General features: G+C 37.9%; 1 protein-coding gene across 5 annotated transcripts in view; it reads left to right on the top strand.

The window, feature by feature from the left end:
- PTPRK (protein tyrosine phosphatase receptor type K) overlaps window positions 1-23,627 on the top strand; it is a 592,149-nt gene that overhangs the window by 227,348 nt on the left and 341,174 nt on the right. The gene's annotated exons all lie outside the window — the stretch shown is intronic.

Raw genomic sequence — 23,627 nt, 5'->3', positions numbered from 1 at the left:
TTTTGTGGGAAAAGGAAACTTTGAATCATTAAGCAGAAGGTGAGTCTATTATCATTTAGTTATTCATGTAAAATAGAAAAAAAATGCGAAAATCTGGCTCAAGACTTTCCATTCATCAAATTTATTTCAGATACTAATTGTTCTGTAGTAAAATAACATTGAATGAAATGCTGGCTTTGAAAAGAGTTTCTTCCGGCCGGCACTGTGGCTCACTAGGCTAATCCTCCGCCTTGCGGCACCAGCACACTGGATTCTAGTCCCGGTCAGGGCGCCGGATTCTGTCCTGGTTGCCCCTCTTCCAGGCCAGCTCTCTGCTGGGGCCCGGGAAGGCAGTGGAGGATGGCCCGGGTGCTTGGGCCTTGCACCCCATGGGAGACCAGGATAAGCACCTGGCTCCTGCCATCGGATCAGCGTGGTGCGCCAGCCGCAGCGCGCAGGGCACGGCGGCCGTTGGAGGGTGAACCAATGGCAAAAGGAAGACCTTTCTCTCTGTCTCTCTCTCTCTCTCTCTCTCTCTCTCACTGTCCACTTTGCCTGCCAAAAAAACAAAAAAAGAAACTGGAGTCCTTTGAGCTACAGATATTCTGTGACTTAGATGTCTGTAGAAACTTCCTAAGTTTTTTATGTAAATGGCAGTTAGTCACATTCATGGTCTTCTGCATTGCAATTTTGTGAACAATTTATCTTAGACTAGTAAAATTTCTTTGTTCCTTTTAAGTAATAAACACAAGCTGGTACTTTAAAGTTTTTTTAGAAAGTTATTTTAAATTTGAAGAACAATAGTTAAAAATATTTATATGCAGCCCATATAAGTTATTGCAGTCTAGTCAAATGCAAACTAGTATGTGGTTGACTTGTGAAAGAAAATTAGATATTACTAACTTAAGGATTCCATTCATTATAGGGAAATCACATGCACAGTTGTGTTCCTGTTTGTGTAGAACTTTATATATATATATATATATATATATATATATATATATATATTTACTATTTAGTCTTCTAGTTCTACACAAATATCTTAATGGCTTTGGTTTTGTTCCAAGAAGTTTATGATTTCTTTTTGAGTTGTTCAGCTCTCTGACATTTATACACATTTACAGAATTATAATTATTTCTACATTCATATGTTATATAATAAAACTTAATTGAATTTCAGATAAAGCACAAGTATTGTACAGATATTATATAAACTTTACAAATAACATGTCTAAAGTTATAATAGGTAGGAAAAAATTGGGCTACTAATGTGGTCATTAGATAAAATTTAACATTTTATTAGAAACTGCAGATATATTTCAGGATAATTTCAGATACATTTTCTGTCTCCTGAAATTACAGAGGTGAATGGCAATAAACTTTATTTCTCACCCCATATTTTATTGTGGTAAGTTAATTGTTAAAAATGTAGGCAGACATTTAAACATTCACTAATTATAGACAGAAATAGGAAGCTGAAATCTGTGAAACCCAAGGGAACCCCAAAGATGGAATTCAAGTGACAGAAGAAAAACAGCCATCAAACAGCTTTCTACTTCAGGGGGCATGAGAGAATGAAAATGGGAGAGTGCTTTCTTTGCACAGGATAGCAAGAGAAGTGGCAGGAAAAATGTGTCTTGAGGGAAGGCTGGCATTTTTCCAGTAATGGACACCTTTAAAAGATTGATTGTTAGCACCATGGTAGGGATAAAAAATCATCTGCCCATAGTAGGAATGGGATACCTTTATTGCTTTCCTCCCTTTGTAAGTATTTGTTTATGAAATAAAATTTTATAAAATAAGCTCGAATTCCAAAATACCCTCAAGGAATGCACTTAATACACTAAGGTATCAACAGCAGAAAGAAAGTAGGTGTCCTTCTAGGAAATGTGTACCCATTGAAAAAGAGCAAGGGTTAAAAGGAAAACAAAATCATCAACAGCTCTAACACAAAGGCTCCATCTCGGGGATATCAAGCAGGCTGTCCTCCCATTCTGTCAGGTGCATCAGTGGCTGCTTGCGTCTATCTGATCGTAGTGTGGAGGAAGGGAACCAAATCTGTCTTAGTTTTGTGTGTCTGCTGTGGGCTTCCTGCACATGAGTTATTTCTGATAAGCAATTTCAAAGTGATTGTTACGATGAATTGAATTCTACTTCAGTCAATGTGGGTACCTGCTCTTTCTTCAGATAATTTAATATATTGTGTAATTAGAGTGGACCTAACAACCTGTAACTTAGGTAATTCCATGGAAAAATATTTTTGTCTGGTTTATTGCTTTGGAAAGGTTTGAAGACTTTGTATTTCCTAATAATTTATTGAGCATTTTATTTCTGATACAAGAAAGGTAAGTAAATGATGTATGTTATGTATGAAAAGTTTCAGAGATCCCAGTGAAAGGAAGCAAATAAGTAAGTATAGGGTTATGAAGATCTGGAATACACGATCATTATTGCTGTGGCTTGAAAGTGTGCCTTTTCAGATTCAAATTTTGCCAATATGATAGCATTTACAGGAAAGGCCTTTAAGAAGTGATTAGTGGTGCAGATATTTGGTGCAACCATTACATTATGTCCACATCCCATATTAGAGTGCTGGCTCCACTCCTAATTCCACCCTCCTGCACAGGCACAGCATGAGAGGCAGCCAGCTGTTGGCTCAAGTGCCTCATTCCCTGTCATGTGGGAAATCTAGATTGAGCTGGAATATATGGCATAATTTCCATGAGAAATATATGGATTAAAACATAAATTCAACTGTACTACCTAAAACTTTTTGATATGTGTATTACATATATTGGTTTCATTTTTTCTGTGAGCAAAATTTGCAAATACTTTTTGTAGGCCCATGAAATAAATAATAATCTACTTATGGACATGAGCAAATCACTTAATTGAAATAGTTTAGTATTTTGTTGGTAGCCAATGATAGCTTCTGCAAAGAACGTCATATCTGAATTCTCTGGTATATAGCCTTCCCTCAGTATCCTTGGTGGATTGGGTACAAGACTCTGCGAGAATACCAAAATGTGCCACTACTCAAGTGCCTTATGAAATGGTGTAGTATTTGCATGTAGCCTCTGCAACATCAGCCTAAATACTGTAAATCATTTTTAGATTACTTTTAACACCTAATACAATGTAACGTCTTTGTAAATAATTTTACATTCTGTTGTTTTAGGAGTAATGACAAAAATCCTGTACATGTTCAGTACAGATATAGTTTTTTAAAAATTTGATCTGTGTCTGATTGAATCCATGGCCACATAATCCAGGAATGTTGACCACCAACTGTATTTTATTTCTCTTTCATGATATGTTGTACTGGCATATCCAGTTTGGTCAAAGGAGTTTAAAATTATGATGAGAAATCTTCACTCTTAGTGAGAGTACTAGTTAAAAACAACTGCCATCATGGTCACTCTAGTAATACGAATGCATGAACTGGGCAGACTAAGAAAAAAATGTACCCTAATGAGAAAAATGTACTCTAGTGCACTTTGGTTTGGAACCATTATGGAAGACAGAATGCAGATTCCTCAGAAATATGAAAATAGATCACCATGTGATTCAGCCATTCTACTCCTAGGAATTTACCCAAAGGAAATGAAATGAGCTTATGAAAATGTTATCTGTACCCAGATATTTATTACAGCTCAATTCAAAATAGCTAAGAGGTAGAATCAACCCAGATGTCCATCAACTGATGACTGGATAAAGAAGTTATGGTATATAAACACTCACCCATTAAAAAGGTTGAAATCCTGCCTTTCACAACAAAATGGATGCAACTGGAAACCATTATACTTAGTGAGATAAGCCAGTCCCCAACAGACAAATATTGCATGTTTTCTCTGATTCGTGTTAATATACAGAGTACAAAAATGTAGTTTATATGAGCAAAATTGACATTGTGAGATTTGATTATTGTTTATAGTCCTTGTTTATGCTCTTGAGAAACAGTGGTTTTTCTACTTACTACTTGTTGAGTTCTGTATTTAGTCACTTAAAACTATCCATTTTTGATCTTAGTTCCTTAAGTCAAAGCTCTAACATGAATCGTGTTGGTCTAAAAACCAAGTTGTTAGCAGGGGGGAGCTTTCCAGAAGCTCCAGGAGAGAATCGGTTTTCCTTGCCATTCTCATCTTTGAGAGGTCCCCTGCTCCTCTTCCTTAGCTGTTGGCTCCTTCCATCTTCAAAACCAGCAATAGAAGGTTGAACACCTCACATCATGTCCCTCTGACCTTCTCTATAGTTAATACTCCAATTTCCATCTCTTTCTTCTACTTTGAAAGATTCTTATAATTACACAGGACCCACCTCCATTTTCCAGGGCTGGTGTCCCATTTCAAGGTAAGCTGATTATCAGCCTTCATTCCCCTGTGCCATGTAACAACAATCCTGGATTGTAGGGATTAATATGTCGACATTGTCATGAAGCCACGATGCTGCCTACCGTGTTTATTTTTTTTTTTATTGTTGGTTCCCGTATTTGTAACATAAGGCTGTATTAAGGATTAAGAGCAAAAAAGATGAAGTGTATGAAATGCCTTAACCAATACCTGGTATATAATGGGAATTCAGTAAATGACATGTGCTGTTATTTTGTATGTTATGCATTGCCTGTCTTATCATACCTTACTTTCTTTTTGTGCTCTGTATATCTAAAAATCAATCTTCAGAGGTTTTCTCTGGTGATTATGGGTTGTAGTGTTTTGCTTTAATACTAATAAATGTGTAAGACATGTTCTCAAATAAGTTGGAATGTGTGAGAACTTAATTAAACTGCATATATGTAGAGTCCTTTAGTATATCCCACTGGAATTCTGTCCTCCAGACACTAATCTTGTTGTTTTAACATTTTGTAGTAGTGTTTTCCAAATCTGGGAGGGATATCAGAACCTTTAGGCCCTGGTAGACTTATATTTCTGGGCCCCTTATCCAGAGTGTCTGACATTTTAGGACTGGGCAAGGAATTATGAATTGTGTGTATAATAAGTTCACAGAGGGTGTTGATGCCATTGGTCTGCGCAGTTATCTTGAGAATGTTGCAGTAGAAATGTACAAGAAGTATGAAGAGAATGGGGTTATTTTGTAGTGTTTCTATGTGTAGTTAAGTGTATCTTTGTGTTTTTCTTTGGCTACTAGCTCTCCAAATCCTGAAAATATGTCAGTATGGTGGAAAGTTTTAATTTTTACTGGAAATGCATAAGCGGTTTTTTTGATCTCAGAATGAAAGTCTGTCCTCAAAAGCATTGTTATTTGTTTCTTTTAAAAAGATTTATTTATTTGAGTGAGAGAGAGAGAGACAGAGAGAAATAGAGCGAGAGGGTCTTCCATCTGTTGGTTTACTCTCCAAATGCCCACTTATAGGTGGGTTTGGGCCAGGTCGAAGCCAGGAGCCAAGGACATCATCCAGGTCTCTCACGTGAATGACAGAAGCCAAGCACTTGATCTGTTATCTGCTGCTTCTTGAGTATGTATTACAGGAAGCTGATTTGGAAGTAGAGTAGCCAAGTCTGTAACCAGGCACTACAATGTGAGATGCAGGTGTCGCATGGGGTGGCTTAATCTACTGTAACAGTACTCACTAACAACAGCATTATCATTGAAGTAAAGCAAATGGTATAGGTATAGCAGACATAAAGATCTGTGTCTCTCCAGCCGCAGAAGAGTACCTGATCAGATTTCTAATGCCAATTTTGGTTATTTCCCATCTTTTTGCAGTCACTTTAGTGGTGTGTTTTTCCACTGTGAAAATTGTAAAATAGGATGGTTCTCTATATGATTGTGTTACTGCTTCACAAATCAAGTATCTCCTAAAAATACTGTCTTGAAGTCACTAAACATTGTACCATATTTTGCAGCATGACATTTATGCAGTACAAAAGATACTTCATTGTTATATAATGCATGAAAATAAAATGTTAAATTAATAATGTTGTTTGACATATCCTTGAAATTGTCCTTGAATTATGGCATCATAAAATACCTAACAATTTGTCTCGTGCTCAGACTCATATTGCTTTGATATAAAAACCTAAAATAAGTTTCTGGAACTTATTTCATCTTCATAAAGAATATTAAGGTGGCACAGGTGAGATTTTCTATATTTATATGGTCAAGATTGATTTTAAAGGAAGGATATAGGATGGGGAGGGACATCAGAGATATCTCACTAAAATCTTTAAGTGTATTATTAAAAGAGTACCCTTTTTTTTTTTTATAAAGAAAAGATGACTTTGGGGGCAGGCATTTGGCACAGTGGTTGAGTTGTTTCTTGGAATGGCCATGTCCCAAATCTATGTGCCTGATTCAAGTCACAGCCATTCTGCCTTCTAATCTAGCTTCATGTTAGTGTGCACTGTAGGAGGCAGAAGATTATGGCTCCAGTACTTGCATTTCTTCCAAGATGTTGGAGACTTGTATGGAGTTGGTGGCTTCCTGGCTTCAGCCTAGCCCTAACTGTTCTGCTGTGGGTGTTTGGAGACTGAAACAGTAGATGGAAGATCTCTGTTTGCCTGCCTGTATCTCTCCATTTCTTTCTCTCCATGTCTCTCTGCCTTTAAAAAATGAAAATTAATAACAAAAATATGACATTTATTTTTAAAGATTTATTTTTAACTTTTATTTAATAAATATAAATTTCCAAAGTACAACTTTTGGATTATAGCAGCTTTTTCCCCCCATAACCTCCCTCCTACCCACAACCATCTCATCTCCCACTCCCTCTCCCATCCCATTGAGCATCAAGATTCATTTTCAATTATTTTTATATACAGAAGATTTACTTAGTATTTAAGTAAAGATTTCAACAGTTTGCACCTACACAGACACACAAAGTATAGAGTACTATTTTAGTTTTACTGTTAATTCACATAGTACAACACTTTAGGGAGAGATCCTACATGAGGAGTAAGTGCACAGTGACTCCTGTTGTTGATTTAACAATTGACACTCATATTTATGATGTCAGGAATCACCTGAGGCTCTTGTCATGAACTTCCAAGGCTATGGAAGCCTCTTGAGTTCACCAACTCCAATCTTATGTAGACAAGACCATAGTCAAAGTGGAAGTTCTCTCCTCCCTTCAGATAAAGGTACCTCCTTCAGAGATCTTTCATTTAGGTCATTTTTTTTTTTTTTTTTGCCACAATGTCTTGGCTTTCCATGCCTGAGAAACTCTGATGGGCATTTTAGCCAGATTCAAATGCCTTAAGGGCTGATTCTAAGGCCAGAGTGCTGTTTAGGACATCTGCCATTCTATGAGTCTGCTGTGTCTCCCGCTTCCCATGTTGGATCGTTCTCTCCCTTTTTGATTTTATCAGTTAGTATTAGCAGACACTAGTCTTGTTTATGTGATCCCTTTGACTCTTAGTCCTATCATTATGATCAATTATGAACTGAAACTGATCACTTTGACTGGTGAGATGGCATTGGTACCTGCCACCTTGATGGAATTGAATTGGAATCCCCTAGCACATTGCTAACTCTCCCATTAGGGGTAAGTCTGAGTGAGCCGGTGCCAGACTGTACATCTCCTCCCTTCTTATTCCCACTCTTACATTTAACAGGGATCACTTCAGTTAAATTTAAACACCTAAGAATAATTGTGTGTTATTTCTGAAGAGCCCATGAGCATATTTTAGGAAAAAGCCAAGACACTCTGGCAAAAAACAAACAAACACCCAAAAACAAAACAAAAAAAACCTAAATGAAAGATCTCTGTGAGTGAGATCCCAGTGGAAAGAACGGGCCATCAAAGAAGGAGGTACCTTTCTCTGAAGGGAGGAGAGAGCTTCCACTTTGACTATGACATTGTCTAAATAAGATCGAAGTCGGTGAACTCAATAGGCTTCCATAGCCTTGGAAACTCTTGACTAGAGCCTAGGGAGATTACTGACGCCATAAACAAGAGTGTCAAATTGTTAAGTCAACAACAGGAGTCACTGTGCACTTACTCCTCATGTAGGATCTCTGTCCTTAATGTGTTGTCCAATGTGAATTAATGCTATCACTAGTACTTAAACAGTACTTTACTCTTTCTGTTCTGTGTGGGTGCAAACTGATGAAATCTTTCCTTAATATATACTGAATTGATCTTCTGTATATAAAGATAATTGAAAATGAATCTTGATGTGAATGGAATGGAGGGGGAGTGGGAGATGGGAGGGTTGCAGGTGTTAGGGAAGTTATGGGGGGGGGGGAGCCATTGTAATCCATAAACTGTACTTTGGAAATTTATATTTACTATATAAAGGTTAAAAAAATTGTGTGTCAATTAAAGAGTTCAACCAATGGTATTAAGTAGAACAAAAAATATACTAAAAGGGATAAAATATTAAATTGTACATCAATAGTTAGGACAAGGGCTGTTCAAGTCATTGTTTCTCATAGTGTTCATTTCACTTCAGCAGGTTTCCTTTTAGGTGATCAGTTAGTTGTTACCAATCAGAGAGAACATATGATATTTGTCCCTTTGGGACTGGCTTAATTCACTCAGCATGATGTTTTCCAGATTCCTTCGTTTTGTAGCAAATGACTGGATTTCATGTTTTTATTGTTGTATAGTATTTTATAGAGTGCATATCCCATAATTTCTTTATCCAGTCTTTTGTTGATGGGCATTTAGGTTGATTCCATGTCTTAGCTATTGTGAATCGAGCTGCAATAAATATTGAGGTGCAGACACCTCTTTTATTTGCCAATTTAATTTCCTTTGGGTAAATTCCAAGGAGTGGGATGGTAGGGTTATATTCAGGTTTCTGAGCAATCTCCAAACTGACTTCCATAGTGGCTTTACCAGTTTGCATTCCCACCAACAATGAATTAGTGTCCCTTTTTCCCCACATCCTCGCCAGCATCTGTTGTTGGTAGATTTTTTTTTTTTTTTTTTGACAGGTAGAGTGGACAGTGAGAGAGAGACACAGAGAGAAAGGTCTTCCTTTGCCGTTGGTTCACCCCCTAGAGCCGCTGCGGCCGGCGCACCGCGCTGATCCAAAGCCAGGAGCCAGGTGCTTCTCTTGGTCTCCCATGCGCATGCAGGGCCCAAGGACTTGGGCCATCTTCCACTGCATTCCTGGGCCACAGCAGAGAGCTGGCCTGGAAGAGGGGCAACCGGGACAGAATCTGGCGCCCCGACCGGGACTAGAACCCGGTGTGCCGGCGCAGGATTAGCCTATTGAGCCATGGCGGCGGCCTGTATGTGAGACATTCAAACCGGGGTGAGGTGAAACCTCATTGTGGTTTTGATTTGCATTTCCCTGATGGCTAGTGATTCTAAACATTTCTTCGTGTGTCTGTTGGCCTTTTGGATTTCCTCTTTTGACAAATGTCTATTGAGGTCCTTGGCCCATCTCTTAAGTGGATTGTTTGTTTTGTTGTTCTGGAGTTTCTTGATCTCTTTGTAGATTCTGGCTATTAATCCTTTATTGGTTGCATAATTTGCAAATATTTTTTCCCATTCTGTCTGTTGCCTCTTCACGTTCCTGTTTCTTTTGCAGTACAGAAACTTCTCAATTTGATGCAATCCCAATAGTTAATTTTGGCTTTACTGCCTGTGCCTCTGGGGTCTTTTCCAAGAAGTCTTTGCCTGTCCCTATATCTTGCAGGTTTCTCCGATGTTCTCTAATCATTTGTTGGTGTCATGTTGTAGATTTTCATCTTTAATCCATGTTGAGTGGATTTTTGTGTAAGGTTTAAGGTAGGGGTCTTGCTTCATGCTTCTGCATGTTGAAATCCAGTTTTCCCAGCATCATTTGTTGAATAGACTGTCCTTGCTCCAGGAATTGGTTTTAGATCCTTGATCAAATATAAGTTGGCTGTAGATGTTTGGATTGATTTCTGATGTTTCTATTCTGTTTCATTGGTCTATCCATCTGTTTCTGTACCAGTACCATGCTGTTTTGATTTATTTTTTATTTATTTGGAAGGCAGAATTACAGAATGAGCTTCCATCCACTGGTTTACTCCCCAAGTGGCTACAATGGCTAGGGCTGTGCCAGGCTGAAGCCAATACCCTGGATCTTCCAGGTTTCCCATGTTGGTGCAGGGGCCTGAGCACTTGGGCTACATTCTACTTCTTTCCCAGGTGCATCAGCAGGGAGCTGGTTTGGAAGTGGAGGAGCAGCACCCATATGGGATACTGGCTTCGCAGGTACCGACTTTACCTGCTACATCAAAATGCTGGCTTATATTTAAAAGTCAAATATAGAACTTTTAAAGAAGCTTAATGTCATTGCATTGAATGGACAGTAATAGAGAAGAATATACATTGTTTAAGTTGATCTTTGGGTCATTTATCTTTATATTTAAGACATTCTGTTTTAGTACTTTCATACTCAGACTAGACTTATAAAGTTGATTGTGACTTATTTCCTTGAAAAATGTTACATTTAATGAATTGCATTTGGTGTGATGTTAATGTTGACTATAGTAAGACGATATAAGAAGATAATATAGTAAGTAACAGAACACAGTAGGACAATATTTTTGAAATTTCTGTACACTAAAATAGACACAGCTTCCAGAACTTTAATGTATACAAGAATTTCTAGAACCTAAAGCCTGCTCCAATGGTTTATAAATGGTAGAGTGTTCAAAAATCACATGGTGATTTCCAAAAATGCAAGAACAGGGATCTTCCCACCCAGAAATGACTTACTCAGTCTTTAGTAGAACTTAGAAAGGTTGATTTATAGTGTATATTGTAGGTGGTTCTTTTAGAAGTGAATCAGGTATCACGCTTTGAGAAGCTCTGGTCCAGGGTCTAAACAGAGTGGCCCTGGGTTGTGGGCAAAGGAACAGATCACTGAAGATGTGATTCAGATAGAAAATGGAGTAAGCCAATATATTGGCAACAGGGAAGAAGGAGGTCAGAAGTCTGAGGATGTTATGATACCAGGTGAGGGATTTCACACTTTTCAACTGAAAAGTACTGAAGGGTCATCTGCCAATTTTTAAGGAATTCTGCATTTTTAAGGATGGGTTCAACTAAATTATATATTTAATGTTACCAGCTATTAAGTATGAAAAAGGAGGGCACCTAAGGGTTATTAGAAAGAATTAAAGTCCTTTCCCTCAAGTTTTTTCAGTTTAACCAGATGGGTTTTACATGTTCAGATTTCAGTCTTTACTTGATGGATATGTCAGTTGTAAGTCCAAGTTGAAAATCAGAACTAAAACAAAACAAAACCTTCAGTAAGTTTTGCCACAGGATCTGGATCTTACGTGCTTTTATTTCTCCTTTTATTTACTTCACACTCTTCTGAACTAGCCAGTTCTTAAAGCATCACCATGGAAATACTAGGATTCATTAGAATACAAGCAGAAAATTATCACTTGAGAAAGTTCTCACAACAAGATTGGACATGCAGAAAAAGATCTTTTTCGTGTGAATTGGGGAATTAACCTAGATTAATTTTTGTGTTATTCAATACTTACAGTTGTATGCTTCAAAAACTTGTTAATAGATTAGTACAAAATTTAGTGTTTAGTGTGGTAATAGCAGTGTGTTTGTATGCCAAGAAATGAATCTTGAGTAATATCATGTTATGAAATAAATACAAAATGGGAACCATCATTGAATAAGCTGTGAAAGAAAAACTTTCATTTTTGTGGAAGCCAGTATAGTCAAATGACAATGAGAAAGCTTTCACAGAGATGGAGGGCTAAAAAGTGACCAATGAGGTTAATCATTAGACCATTTGCTTCCATGAGAATGGTGCAATAGAATCTTGAATTTAAAAAGCCATTGTCACTGGATTACAGAGTCTGTTGTAGATGGTAAGATGCTGAAATTTATACAGAGCAGAAATTTGCATAAGAACGTAATATTTGAATGGTAGCCCCAGAAGAAACATGATTAATTGAAGGCTTTTACAAAAGAAAGAAGCCACTTGATCATATTTATTAAAAAAAAAAAAACTAACTGAAAGGAGCACAGAGAGGGCAGTGTAGAAGGTACAGAGAAAATTGATGGTGGATGGAGTGAGCTCTAAGAAAGCACATAGTCTAAGGCGGGGAGTTGGTCAAGAAGAGCTGAAGTCAGCTTGTCTTCCAAGAATGAAAATAAAAATAGTGAGGATGAATAGAAATTTTTGGCTTTGGGACAGGGATGTCTGATTTCTTTGATCTTTCTTGATAAAGTTTGAGATACAGTTTGCTAGAGTATGTGAGATTGAAGTACAGGAGGTAGGAATCAAGGTTACAGGAAAGAGAGGAATTTTGATTATCTACTATGAGATTTAAGGTAGTTAAAATTTTGGAAGTCTCTCTTACGTGAACAAACAGAGAATAAAATACATTTAGATTATCATGTATGGGAGAAACCTTTCTTTTGCTCATGTGGGATTCACTGCTGCAGGAGTTGTCTTCCTGAGCAAAAGTTTCCAGACATGGGAGAACAGACTGCACAGTAATGTCATTCCTAAAGAAGGTAAACAAATGTGATTGCTAAGATTATCCCAGTGTAAAGGCTGGAGGTGAGATCCAACCTTATTGGAGCAGAGCAGGATCACAGGATTCAGCATGTTCACTGAGATTAGGAAATAGATCAGAGTCGGGTGGTTGAAAGGGTGAGACCTTGTAGGATAGACAACTAGAGAGAAAGAAGATGCACAGAATAGAAGAACCCCAGAGGTTTGCAGTGGAGTCCTTTAACATTGATGTGTGGTGAGGAGTAACTACAGGATAAGCTGGCAGGATCCCCTGGAATGCAGTAGGACAAGCTTCTCAAAATTCATGTGGAGCTGGATAGAGAGCCTTCATAATGTGCTGGGGTACCCAACTTAGTGGAACTGAGCTTTCTTCTAACCTCATCTCATACAATTTCTTACCAACCCTGTGAGTGTCATGTTCACTGAGACATAACAGTGCCATCCCCCAAAGTAAACCTCATTCTTTAAAGGAAGACAACAAAATCTCACATCAAGCAAAGTAAAATTCACAGTGTTTAGCATCCAGACAAGAATTACATGCTATGCAAGGATGCAGGATAGTATGAATTTAACTAGTAGTGGGGAACAATAATCAATACCTGGGAAAGTTAGAGAAAATGGAATTAGCAAACAGAGGTGTTAAATAACTGTTATAAATACACACATGCACTGTATGCTCAAAAGATAGAGCAAAGGTGAACGTAATGAAACAGAAGTGGAAGGTGCAAAAATGAAGCAAATGGAATTCATGAGGATAATTCTTACTTTTATGAATGCATGGCTATAGAAATAATAGAAAATGAAATACAGAAAATATGAAAAAAGATAATTAGCTGTGAATTATTATAAAATAATGTAACAAATGTGATTGAATTTTTCAGATAACAGAAAAATATTTTGAAAAATAATGGTCAAGTTTTTGTTTAGATTTGATGAAAACTGTGAACCCAGGGACAGATGTTGTGGTCCATGGGTTAAGCTACCTCTTCAAACAGCTGCCTCCCATATTGGAGTGCCACTTTGAGTCCTGGCTCCTCTGCCTCTGATCCAGCTCTTTGGTAATGCACTAGAGAAGCAGCAGATGATAGCTCGTGAGTTCCTGCCGCCCATGTGGTAGACCTGGGAGGAATTTATGGTTCCTGATTTTGACCTGGCCTAGCCACAGCTGCTATGTCCATTTGGAAGTGCACTGGTGGACAGAAGATCTCTCTCTCTCTGTCTCTGTCTCTCTGTCTCCCTGTCTCATTCTCTGCTGTTCAAATAAATAAATCTTAAAAGAATAAAAAAAGAAAACCATGAACCTGCGTATTTAAGAGCACAATGAATTCTAAGAAGAGAAAATGTAAAGAACACTGTACTGTGATGCTGAATACTGTTTTAAAGATAAAATTTATTTACCTATTTAAAAGAGAGAGAGAAAAAGAGGAAGAGATGGCTGCAGTGAGATAGAGAATCTTCCATCTGCTGGTTCATTACCCAGATGGCTGAAATGGCCAGTGCTGGGCCAGACTGAAACCAGGAACCAAGGGCTCCATCTAGGTGTCCCACGTGAGTGGCAGGGCCCATAGCACGTGGGCCATCTTCTGATACTTTCCTAGCTACTTTAGCAGGGAGCTGGATCAGAAGTGGAGCAGTCAAGGACATGAACTAGGGCTCATATGAGATGAGGGTGTTGTAGGGGCTGGCTGGCTTAACCTGCTGCACTTCAGTGCTGGCCTCCAGAGGAGAAAATTGTTTAAGCAGTCAGAAAAAAGACATACTTATCATTCCGTGTTGTGGGGAGGAAGGTATGTAGTAGGAGCTGGCTAGGACCCCAGTTTTCACCCTGGGATAGGGTGCCACAGATAACAAACATGTACAATGAGACTTTAACAGTGAAAGTGATTTTCCACGGGGCACAAAGAATCTGGTTTGAGTGGGAGAAAAAGGAGGAAGGGCTGCTATGGGAACAGTGATATTGAGCACAACTTTGATAAGTGAGAGGGATTTTCTGGTGTCTGACAATTACTTGGATTATACATTATCCTGAATGAGCTCAATTCTCCTAACTTCAGCTTCTGACATTTCGATGTTAGTACTGGCAGAGGTTCTCGGACAGTGACCAAGGTGGCTACAGAACATCTGTGTAGTTCACTACATTGGCACAGGGATGGCAACAATCAGTTTTTAGCTGTAGTTGTGAAATTGTGGTAAGGAGAAAAAATGTTCCTCTTGCTGTATGAGGAGTCTTTGAAAACATTGTGGAAATGCATATTGTGAAAAAAATTATGCATGGATTTAAAATTGTTGCATCAATAAAGCCTATAATTAAAGTCCATTTTCCATTAGCTTTTTGAAGTTTCTTTATACATCTACATGTAGAGAGTACTGATATATCAGAAGGAACTAGGGCTATGTATGTTTCATTTAACTTTTTATTCTTATTACAGGGCTCCTAACTTGAAAGTTATTGAATTAACTTTTTCATTTCTCTTAATTTATACCAGTTATTTAATACCAGAAAAAACTGAGACTTTAAAACATCTACAACAAACCACACATACTTCCCTGTCAAGCTTGGTAACGATGACCTGAAGTTCTGTTAGTAATTGTATGGTAGAGCCCCCTGGAAATATTACTTGCAATTCAGTTTCTTAAGCTTTGAAAGGAAGATGATGCTTGTGACCTACTTTGTGTGTATTACGAACAGTAATTATAAAACTGCATGTACTTTATAAATGTTCTGTTAATGCATCTTTTCTATAAATACCATGCAAATTTCCTAAAAGTAGGTCATTGTGGTTTTGTCCTTCCAAGTCATAGTGAAATCAAGAGTAACCTTTGGAAACTTTGTTGAAAGGCAGATATATGCATTCTTGCATTCAACACCTCCCACTGAATGAACATTTGAAGGAGGAAGAGGCTACCATGAGAAGGCAGAGTATCTGTCATCTTAGAACAAATGCACATGAATCAGTATCCATTGTGAAATCATTATATGTGAAGCATTGTGCAATTAATCCAGGAAATGTACCCTGATGGTGAAGGGTGGATGGGACAGGGATCTAATCAACATGATAAGGAAAAGATGATGAGGATGAAAAGACATTTGTATTGTTGGGACTTACTCTGGTGACATTGCAAGAGTGACATCACAGGCATATGGATTGGCATTTTTTTAAAAGATGCTTAGGGAATTGAGAGATGGATGTTTTCAATGAATTACAGAAGTCTAAACTAAGTAGAAATTTGGATTACTTTTGTAACAGTAATAGAGAACATAAATGTCTAAAGGAACCTAGATTGTGAGAAGCTGGGAGTGAAGACCAGGCCAAGTTTGATTTGTATCTAATGGGGGTAGGGGGGTAGGGATGGAGGGAGGTAGAGAGAGAGCAAGTGCACACAATTGTAAAGGTTTACCTGTAATGAATATCTTTAGAGCCTTGTTTCAGGAAATGTCACATATTTTACTTATTAGCTATATGTTGGCCACGTGTAGTCAGGCAGAATCATTACTGGACCATTTTGGTAGTGTAGGTATAATGTGCTAATGGCCTAAGAAAATGAAATACAATGCAAACATAAGTGAAAGACAGAGACTGGAAACGTTAGGTATTGCTGATTCAGTACTGGAAAATGCTGTGTGGTGTGTTTCTTCAAGGACAGTTTAAGTGTATCTTAGGTCTTCTGTGTGTCTACTGAATGTTTTTGATTTTAATTTTTGGATAAATATGTGTGTTGGTTGCATTTATATTGTGTTTCATTCTCCATTCCTTTGTCTGAAAATAATAGTTTAGTTATGATTACATTTTGTGGATTAGAACACAAGTTATATCATTTATCAGGCAATATTTAGGAATCCACAGTTATAACAATTTGCATATAAGAGTACATTTTTTTTAAAAAAAAGTAGTTTTTCTTCTGTGGAAAAAGTGTTACTTTTGAGTCCTGAGAGGGAACAGCTATCTTGTATGTTGGCTTCCGAACTGGAAAACTCTTCTCATAAATCAAAAATGTACTAATTGTATTTTTAGCTTTCCTCCGTAACTTTTGCTCCTCGGTTAATAGATATTGCTGACTCCTGTTTGTTGACTAGATTGGCTCTCTTTCAGAGCATCTCCTTTTTGTTTTCGTGTCACCTTGTCGTTTTTAAATTGATTGGGGCACCCCTGGAGGAAATGGTCTGTGAAGGACAGGAGCACACAGAAGGCTCTGTACCCAGGGCAGCTACAGAGCCAGCCTTGGGGAGAGAAGCACGCAGAAAGAAGCTGGGTGCTGGCTGTACTCACCTCCCAGGAGGAAATGGGGCACTCAGCTGAGGAGGAGCCTGTCCTGATTAACCATTTGTGCTGGGATTGGTTGCTTTAATTTTCTTGTAGGAAAGCACCACCCATGCTGGTTGTATTTTGTAGAATCAGTGCATTCATATTTTGTATATTTTTGTCCACCCTCTAATCTCTTTTCAGCAGCCGACTCATTCATTTTGATCTGTACTACCATTCTTAATTTTACTCTCTATCTCTCAGTGCTTTTTTTCCCCTTTATCTCACAAAGTGTTACATAATAAATACGTGGTGTTAGTAAACTGTTTTTGCAGAAGAGCTCACACTACTTTATGGAGGAATCTGCTAATTAATCTTTACAGAATCCCTGAGAGGTAGAAAGGGCTGGATGGGGTATTCAGCACACAATTCACTAGACCATGCTGTCTCTCTATTATGATAGAGTATTATTATTATGTTAAAATGTGTATACACTGAGCACATAAATTTGTAGAGATTGATGTAAACCAATCCCTTGGCAAAAATCTGAACATGCCTGTGGCATAAAATTACAATTGTAAAGCAAGTTTTATCATAATCTGGTGTTTAAAGAATTATTCCAGATCCCTACACTAAACCTCTGTTGGAGCTTGTTTGCTTTATCATGTCTCCTTGGGAGCCACAGAGGGCAGTTGAGCTAGTGAACTTCTGGGATTTCAGCAATGACAAACTCAGATTCTTGATAGCACATTTAAAAATTACAAGTTCCTCTGGCATGTGTGTTACTCATATGCATGTGCATAATTACTTAATTGACTTATAATTAGCATTTTTATGTAGACATATTGATATTTACGGAAACCTGATGTTTTGTGCTTTTCCATGTGGATCATGTGGATTACCCTTTCTACAAAACAAAACAAAGAAATGAAACAAAACACCTTGAAAACTTTGCCTCTGAAGAGAGGAAGCTCCACTATGTTTACCTGAAAGCAATTTGTAGTCCTAGGATGTGTTAGCATTTCCCCCACAACAGCATATGGATTCAATGGCAGAAGAGCAACTAAACTAGAGCAAGGAAAGAGAAGGGTGGAGAGGCAGTCTGTGCTGTCACTTCCTTTATCTTGTTTTCTCAATCTGTGCATGTTATCTTCCTCTCTACCTTCCTTTAACCTGTAGCAACTGAACATGTAGGGAAATACCATATTCTTGGGTTCTTCTTCCATCTAAGCACACACAAAGATAGCACATTCGTTCTCACAGGGATCCTCAAGTGTATTGGAGGAGTTTGGAGACTCTTAAGAAAACTTAGTTGTGTATCAGTGAGTCCCAGAGAGCTGATTTCCAACTTCTCTTGGGCTTCCAACAGAGGAGGATGTGTATTGAGTTTGGCATGGGTGCTATGGAAAGTTCAGAGATAGGGAGTTTTCATTTGTAAGCCCAAGTGCTCAGGAGGATGAAATACATTCTTTGATCACTGAAGAAAACTGTACCTTCCTGGGGAGAATTTGTGGAGAATTAGATTCCAATAGCACCGACATCCCTGACTCTGGCTGATGGGCCTGGCTGACAAGGGACATTTCTGGTGTTAGTAAGAAGGAGTATATGGTGATGAAAGTGAAACCGAGGGGAAGCTGACTTATCAACGGCTTAGCCTCAGAGGTTTTCCATTTCAACTCCCTTCTTTCAACTCTGGCTTCATGACATGGGGGGAAATGGAGCAAAAAAGTATTATTTATAAAAAATTGCTAAAGAAATGGATGATATTTGAACTAATAAATGACTAAAGAATTTTTTTTTTCTTTACACTTCCATCCTTTATGCTCACTCAGCACCTCCTGCCAAAGACTTGTTTGGAGATGTCCACATCTGGCTTTGTGCAGTTCTCAGTTCACCCACAACCCCCCAGAGTCTGCAGAGCCTTGGGCTGCCTGTGATCCCTGACCAGCTCAGCAGGGTTCAGCAGAGTGGGTCATGTTACTGGGGTCAGCGCAATGTCAAACTGTCTTTCTATATTGATGTAGAGAAATAATTGCTGCTGTGTGCTATAATGGCCCTGTGTTTGCAAATAGTTTTTTGTTTTTACCTCCCATAATCCTCTTTAAAGAGCCAAAGATGAAATCACGATATCACCCAGATTTTTATCTTCTAAGTTTCATTTAGTTAATTCACAAAGTATTTTGTGAAAACAGTTATTCAAGTAATATGCTAAAAAAGTATAGAAAATTGATTTGTTTTTATTAATGTATGTTTATTTCATTTGAAAGACACACACACACACACACACATAAACACACATGCACACAGAGATCTCCCATCTGCTGGATAGCTCCCCAAATGCCAGCAACATTCAGAGCTTGGCTAGGTTGGATCCAGGTGGATCCAGGTGTCTAAAATTGTCAGGTCTCCCATGTGGGTGGCACAGTCCAAACCAACTGAGCCATCACTTGCTGCCTCCTAGGGTGAACATTAGCAGGAATCTGTAATAAGAAATGTAACTGGGACTTGAACGCCAGCATTCTGAAATGGATTTTGGAGTCCCAGGCAGTGTTTTAACTGTGGCACTAAGCACTCCTCCCAGTTTTCTTTATTTTTTTCATATTTATTCTATTATTAATTTCACAGGCAGAGTGATGGGAGCAAGGGACGAGATAGAGAGAGAGAGAGTGCGATCTTCCATCCAGTGCTTCACTACCCCAATGGCTTCAACGTATTTAAAAAATATGTACAAATGATTACTTTCATTCCCCAAAGATGGCTTTGGAAATTGACAAGGATGGCTCATGAGCTATATTGTTAAATTGGTTTTGGAAAGTATTGTGCCTCAATAAATGACTTTTTAAGCTTCTGTTTTATTGGATAATAGTATTTATTTCTATGATGAAGTTCCATGAGAGGGTATTCACAAAGAGGAAAAGGCTAGAGATTGTGTAGTGTTTGAAAACTCACTAAGTGACATGGAGAAGCTACTACTGTGCTTGCTAATGCAAGGTGCCCCTTGTGAGTGTGCCAGCTCTGCCCTAACATGCCTGGTGCAGGGAAGACATTGGTGTTGGACCATTGGTTTCCATGGCACTCACACGGTGCTGTTAGGGAGTTTTGAACTGAAAGTCAAGGAAACTTATATTAAATATAGTAAGTAAATGCAATTTAACACAAGCTGTGTTTTCAGATTGATGACATAGAGATAAGTTGAACAAAACCTTGATATTTGTGAATTTTAAAAAGTATTGCTACTAAAAAGGAAAATATCAGAAGCTCTCACTAAACAAACATGCACATACACACTCAATGGGTCTGTTATAGAATTGGTAATTAACAAAATGTTTACTCTGTACACTGCTGGTAACTGCTATTTACAAATACTCTATCAGGGATGATGGGAAATGGTTGCAGATAGAATCTGAGGGGTCATTAATAGAAGCATTAGCTATGATCTTTGAATACTTCTCACTACTCATCATACTAAAATTTGGGGAAACATGTGTAGCAGAAATTATACAGTTATTCTTATCAAAATTAGATCAGTATTTTAATGGGAACTTTGAGGATACATTTTTGGATTTTGTATTCTTCCTTATTTTTAACTGAATAAATATTTCAAATGATAGTTATTGAGAGTACTTTTTTTCTGGGGCTTCAATTTAAAAAGAAAACAATAAGTAGCTCTTTGGTTTGCCACTGGAGTATATATCTATCGGCTTTCAAGTGCATTGATCCCCATCAAAGTGGCTCTCTGCCCTAACAGATCTACCTGATAAGCAATTCTGTAGTCTGCAAAGGAAAGCCATTCATTGGGGAATGAGTCTATTTACTTTGTGTTTTTAATTAAAGATGTCTAATGTTGGCATGCCTGTTGCTTTTCCATTTTCTCAAACATTACAAATCAATACTTTTCTATTTGTCTTAATCTAGGATCTAATTTATATTAATTTTTGTTGTTAATTAAAATTAGGCTGTAACACATTGAAAAAATAAGTTTAAGCCCTAAAAAGTTTTTTCAACTTTCTCTCTCTCTCTCTGTCTTAATTTAAATTTACTCTGAGTAGAAATTTTGGATAATTGTTCATCCTAGGATGTGTGTGATGTCCAGCTCTGTTACATCCAGCTTGCCATGGCTCATCGAGTGTGCTCCTTCTAGTTTAAATATGTGCTTTTACATGTCTCGGGATGATGAATGATGAGTAGGAAAGCTAAACAAACAGCACTCCGTGGACTGAAGACCAGATCAGACTGGTTCAAATGATTTGACTTGTGCCTCTGGCCACCTTGTTCAGGATCCTTATGAGACAGTTCTTATTTACTGATTAGAAGTTTCCACGCTTATTGTATGAATATGGGTATGTGTAACAAGAGCTCTGACCTGAGAAAACAGTAAGTTTGTGTTAAAACCTTGGCTGTACATTGTTCCTAATGATCTTTACCTTCTTAGGTGTATCTCATATTCACAACTTAAGATTTTTGTCCTATTATTGTCAGCCATAGCATTAGGTATTTTTTACAATCTTGCATGTGTTTGGTAAAAATTTATTAGTTTTGTTCACTTTCAAGTGTTTGAATATGATGGTAAGTAGACTAAGGCTGAAGATCAAGCCGTGGGGTCCTATGCAGGATGGCTTCTTCCTGGTTGGGTACAGTGCATTAAACAAATATTTTCTAGTATAGAGCTTAGACTAGCCTTAACCTTGACAGTACTGTTATTATCTTTTTTAAAAATATATTAGAGAGAGAGAGATATCTTCTATCCTCTGGTTCACTCCCAAAATGGCTGCAACGTCCGGGGCTGGGCCAGGCCAAAGTCAGAAGCTTGGAGCCTCATCTGGGTCTCCCACATGGGTGAGGGGGCCCAAGCACCAGGCCATTTTCTACTGCTTTCCCGCAAGCATTATCAGGGAGTTGGATTAGAAGTGGAGCAGCTGGGACATGGTCCGGCACCCTTGTGGGATGCCAGCGCTGCAAGCAGTAGCTTAATTTGCACCAGCCCCTCTTATTATCTTTTACATTTCTGCTTTTTTGCCCATAAATGGAAGGAGAATGATTTGACAAATGGTTGATTACATTAAGACAAATTAAGAACTGCATTACTTCTTTCTATTTTTCTAGTATTTCTCGCTATATGGGGGGAAATACTGAGAAAATTTCCTTTGAAAATAGAAATAGAATTGCACTGATAATCTGGAAATACTAGCTTGTAGATTTTTTTAAAGCATAGTTTACTCTGGCTTTAATATATTGGGACTGTGTTTTTCTCCAGGTTTTTGTCACATGCTCTTTTATAATATTCTCAGTATTAGCAAAAAGCTAATCATTCAACCATTCATTTGACAAACATTGTGCAAATTTTTTCCATACATTATGACATTATTTGTTTGGCTAAGAGGCTGGAATTAATTCAAGACAGCTATTAAGGCGGGGGAAGCCTAAGCCACTGACTGGGATCAGTTCGTAAATCATGCTTGAATGTTATCCTAACCTAACAGAAATGAATATGTGTCCTTTCCCCAACCTTTACTTCTTTGTTTGGAGTCAGTTGTGATCTAGGTTGCCCCAGCTCAACATTGAGTCTCCTCCCCTGGTATTGATCTCCTTTCAGAATCTGTCTCTGTACTACTATTTCTAGAGGCCAGGTCAGCAGGGATATTGTTTTGAGAGAGCAGGTCATACATTTCATTAGGGTAACATGAGATTGTGTTCTGACCTCTCTTCTCTTTAACTTGATTCTCAATAGTTGACAGAGCTCTTGCATTTCTGTTTTCTAACAGAAGACAAACTATAATCATTCTCTTATATGACAGTTTCATAATCTGTTTATCAAAAAGCAGCATAAATTGACAACTGTTACAACTAAAATGCAATTTTTTAATCAGTGTACTCTCAGTCTTTTATTTAAAAGACTTATCCAAAACAATACTTTGGCTGGTATGAGGACACATCAAAAAGTTAATGAAAAAATGGAATTAAAAGGTAAGTTTATTTTGGTGCAATTTTTTTTTGAAATCCATGCATACATAGTGTTTTCATAATATGCATGTTTCATGAATGTTTTGAAGATCTCACAGTTGAATGCATTACTGATTTTTTTTTTGCATCAAAATAAATGTATCTTTTAAGGAAAGATATTTTATTTATTTGAAAGGCCGGGAGATATAGAGAAAGATAGAGCTTTCTTATGTGTTGTTTCACATAAGAAATGCAGCAACAGCCAGTGCTTGACTGGTTGAAAGCTAGGGTCTCAGAAGTTCATCCAGCTCTCTCATACACATGGCAGACACCCAACCACTTAAGTTGTCACCTGCTGCCTCCCAGTGTGCACATCAGCAGGAAACTAGAATCGAGAGCAGAGCTGGAACTTAAAACCAGGCTCTGTAGTTTGGCATGTCATAAGTCAACATCTTAATGCTACACCACATGCACACCGCTAAACCGATCTTTTAATTTCATTTTCCGTGTGTTTTTGAAGTGCTCGTGTAAGTCCCAGAGAGTTTTTGTAAAGCTTAAATGTTCAGTATATGTTTATTGAGTTACTTTCTGTAAGAACGTGAGAGACAGCCACTTTCACATTAGTGAAACTTTTTTTTCGCCCCAGACAGATGCTGTTGTGCTGGTCTGTAAGCAGTAAGGCTCTAAAGGTGGCAGGTCACTCATTGCCTCACAGCTAGAGAAGGGTTAGAAAAGCTTCTGGTAGGAAATAAGCTGCTGTGGGGTTGTGCTCTGTAAAGGCAAAAATACTCCTGGAGATTTAGTGTATACTCTTTGACACCTAGACAAACCTTTTTAGGATAGAAGTTTCAATTCTTGTGAAAGTGCATGAACCTCATATCCATACTTTCTTAAAAATTAGGGTTTGTTAAAATATAGGTCTGCAATTAAATAACATTGTGTAATAGTTTTATACCATACACCATTTTAGGGAGCTGTTTGAAACTCACTGGTATCAGAAACTTAGAATTAGCATATTTGGGAAAGATTGTTT

This window comes from Lepus europaeus, chromosome 3 (genome assembly GCF_033115175.1).
Source record: "Lepus europaeus isolate LE1 chromosome 3, mLepTim1.pri, whole genome shotgun sequence".
NCBI lineage: Eukaryota > Metazoa > Chordata > Mammalia > Lagomorpha > Leporidae > Lepus > Lepus europaeus.
Note: the sequence above shows the minus strand (reverse complement) of the source record. Positions and strands in the feature narration are given on the sequence as shown.